The following is a 3,942-nucleotide window of genomic DNA, read 5'->3' as shown; positions in this document are numbered from 1 at the left end:
TGGGCACCATGGCGCCAGTCTGGTAGTCATCCAAAGCTCAATCTTTGCCCAGACCACTTGGGTGGCTCCATGCTGAGGTCATCTGTCTCAGACTCATTCCCTTCTGGAGGCCCTCAGTCCTAGGTGGGGCTCTTCTAGTCTCTAACTTACTCTTACAAGACTCAAGATTGTCTCAGCCCTCTGGAGCTGCACTGGTGGTTGTCTCAAACTTGTTTTTTTTAGGAAATGTTAAGCTACTAATCATTCAGATTTTCATAGATTCTACACTGAGAGTAGACAACCTCTCTCCCCTCTGCCACCTACTGATGCCTATGTGACACAACAGTCACACCTACAATGATTCTGGGGTGGGGATCTGGCAGGGACAGGATTTTATGCTTGTTTTATGGTCTAAACTGTATACCTCTGGCATCCCCTACATTTGTGTGATGTTTTACAACTCTACATAATGTTTAGAACTCACAGTATCACACCACTCTTGTTCTGTATGTTGTATAAATCCCACAGATTATTGTAATTTAAGCAGAAATTATTTAAATTGTCAAACTATCATTAAAACTGTTTTGTTTTGTTTTGTTTTGTTTTTGCATTTATCTGTGAAGTTTCTTTTCTTTCATTTTATCCAGATTTCCTTCCAGCATAAATTCTAGCGGCCAGAAAGATTGTAAGAGCCAGGAGTCTGCTCCGAAACAGTCTTTTATATATGAAAGGAGAGGTGCACCTATGAAATCTTAGCAATCTCGTCACCTAAAGAAGACCGGCACAATGACAACACTAGGTGATATCCTGTCCCTTAATTCTTGAAGAATTTCCTTCAATATCTCCTTTGCCTCAGGTCACTTTTTGATTAATTTTTTTTTAGCTTTCATCTGTCTTAAAACTCTTTGTTTCACCTATAATTTGAACGATTATTCCAGAATTGGAGATGACAGGCTGCTGTTCTTGCCCTTCAGTGCTTTGAAGGTCCTTTTCACTGTCTTCTAGTTTTCTTTGTTTAGGAGGGAAAATCTTCCTCATTCTTATCTCTCTCCCTCTGCTCATATTATGCACTCAGTGACTGCTCTTAAAATGTCCTATTTATGACAATACCTAAGTAAGAATTAACAAATATGTTAAAATGGAAGGGGGAAAATATCACGAAGCTCCAGCCTTAGATAAGAGACTCTAGGCAATCTAGGAGTTCTGAGAGCAGAAAAATATAATCTACAGGCAGTAACAACTGCTCTCAATTGGTTTATCCAGTACCAAGTAGTCAGCCCTGAAATCAAATACTTACAAGTAACATTATATGAACTGAACAGGTAGTATTTAATATTAAATAATTTAACATTAAATAATATATGTATACCCACAAATACAATTAAGGAAAGGTAGTGCTAATATATTTAAGGTTAATGAATTAATACATTTAAGCATATATTTAAAGAAAAAGGGGCCAGTGTCTATGGATTTGAGGAAGAATAGGGAAGGAGAGTCAATAAGTGTCACCACTCTACAATTAGGGGATTTGGGAGAATGGAGCCAATAAATGGGTTGAACTAGTGCCTCATGCAATAGCCAACATGACTGAGACCATCAGACAGTGTATCCTCTGAAAGTTAAGTAAAAAAATCACATGAGTCAAATTATCAGGAGTCCAAGCTATATATAGTCCTAAGGGTTGTCAAAATGTAGTTTTCCACAGAGGCATATAAAAGATAGTTTAAACATTTAATTGAATAACAACAGCAAGCAAAAATGAGTAATTTGAACTAAACTTACTCCTATCTGTTACACCAAGGATGAGCAACAAAACACTTTCCAAGAACAATTCTCTCTTTGGAAGAAACTGAGGTCACAAGACTCTCGTCTTGTTTTCTTCAAGTGTTCTCAGCACTCAGAATTCTCCTCACATCTCTTGCATGACTCCATTGCTGGACAATGTTCTAACGCATCAGAGGGTTGGAGGGAGGAAAGAGAGAAAGGAGAAGATGATGTAATTATATTTTAATTTTAAAAATTAACCTCTGTTTATACATAGTTGTTTATGGAGCCATAGCCATGCAGCTGGGTTAACCCTGACACTTTTCTGAATTATTTGGAAACATGTAACTTTCTGTTTTTCATTAAAAAAATCTTCTTTCTCCTCTGGAGTTTTGCTTACTTTGCTGGACACACTGCGCTTTCTTACTCTTTGGATGAACTTGGCCCCTGACTCTTTCCTCATGTGGCAGCTTAGATGTAGCATGGTAATTTTTCTATTAGTTTGTTTATTTATCTATTTATTTATTTACTTTATATCCCAATAGTAGCTGCCTCCCTCCTCTCCTCCTGGTCCCTCCCACTCTCCCTCCTTTTTCTCCATAAACCTCCTTCCCTACACCTCAGAAAAGGGGAGCACCCCCCTCCCACATACCCATCCCAGCAGGTCAGTTTGCAAGGCAGCCCCACTGAGGGGGTGTGTGATTAAAAGCATGAAAAAAAAGCCCTTGTCAAAGACAGCTCCTGCTCCCCTTACTAGGGGACCCACACGAAGGCCAAGCTGCCCATCGTGTACATATATGTGGGGGCCTAGGTCCAGTCCGTACATGGTCCTTGTTGGTGTTTCAGTCTCCACAAGCTGCTCTGAGCCCAGGTTAGTTGGCTCTGCTGGTCTTCCTGTGGAGATCCTATTTCCTCTAGGTCCTTCTGTTCTTCCTCCCACTCTTCCCCAAGGCTCTCTATGCTCTGTCCAGTGTTTGGCTGTAAGTCTCAGCACCTGTTTCAATCTGTTGCTGGGTGGGGCCTCTCAGAGAACAGCTATGCTAGGTCCTATCTGCAAGCATAGCAGAGCATCCTTAGTAGTGTCAGGGGTTGGCTCATGTTCCAAAAGTGGGAAAACCCTTCTTCCTTCTCCAGTGTCTTAAATATCCTTCAACTCCTTTCTACTTCCTGTGTCTCTTTCTATCTGTCCTCCTCTCACTCTCTGCTTTTTTTATTTTTCTTTCTTTTTTTCCATGTTCACTTCCTGTCAATCTAGTTGCTTGCTCTGCCTCTTGACTTAGGGTTAACTTTATTTAATATTGTTTACAGAAAGCTCTTGGATTAAAGGTGTGTGTTAGGACTGAGCCACACCAAACAAGAAACGGGTTTTTACAGTTCACAATCTCCAGGTTCACAATGGTATCAAATATCCTGCAATACATGCCTTGAAAGGTTTCTTGGTGTTTGCAATACATTTTTTTTCTCCCGTGATTCAAATAGTAATCACCAAACAACAGCTTCCTGATGCTATATGATTTTCCAAGCTTTTGTCTGCTGTTTTAAACACTTGAGATTATGTCTATCACTACACGCCCATATTTACCATGCTTTTGTAATTTCAAATTTACTATTAATTCTGTCTAGTATAATTTTTATTCCAAATATTGCATGTGACATCTTTCCAGTTTCAGTGTTTTTCTTTTGATATCCATGTTTTACTTACCCTGTCTGTGATTTCCTCTATCTCTAACACTCTTAGAAATTTTCTATCTTTATGTCCCAATTTTATCATGTCTGAGTTAATTTTAACTAAGTCTTGATTCCCTTAGTTCTGAGTAGTTTTTGCAATGCAAACATTAATTATAAAAGGATAAATTGCAACACAACTCTCTCAAGTTATCTTCTTGTGAGTCTCTACTCTGTGGTACTTTGCGTTATGATATTTGCTCCCTGGGCATCCTACAACCTCAGCTCTGTCATTTTAACTCTTATGAATTGGTATAATCCATTTGGGTTCCACTCCATGAACTGGGGCAATAAAAGCTTTCTCCAGGCAGTAAGGAAATCATCAGAAACTTGGACCCGTCTGTTTCATGTTTTTAGTGACCATTCTCCTTCACTGACTGATGTCCAATTTCTAGAAAACCATTACATATTGTTTCAATTAGAGTTTTAGTATTTTGTACCAAAAAGCCAGTTTGATTCATTTTTAAATTTCAA

The 3,942-nt window shown here is 38.9% G+C and overlaps 1 non-coding gene across 1 annotated transcript; it reads right to left on the bottom strand.

Moving 5' to 3' along the window:
- Window positions 1-224: 224 nt before the first annotated feature.
- Window positions 225-352, bottom strand: LOC127193490 (small nucleolar RNA SNORA17). The gene has a single exon (XR_007831136.1). It is a non-coding gene; the product is annotated as a small nucleolar RNA SNORA17 (small nucleolar RNA).
- Between the last annotated feature and the right edge of the window lie 3,590 nt (window positions 353-3,942).

Source organism: Acomys russatus, chromosome 8 (assembly GCF_903995435.1).
Source record: "Acomys russatus chromosome 8, mAcoRus1.1, whole genome shotgun sequence".
In the NCBI taxonomy this organism is placed as follows: domain Eukaryota; kingdom Metazoa; phylum Chordata; class Mammalia; order Rodentia; family Muridae; genus Acomys; species Acomys russatus.
The sequence above is the reverse complement of the archived record's forward strand: the minus strand, read 5'-3'. Positions and strand labels throughout refer to the sequence as shown.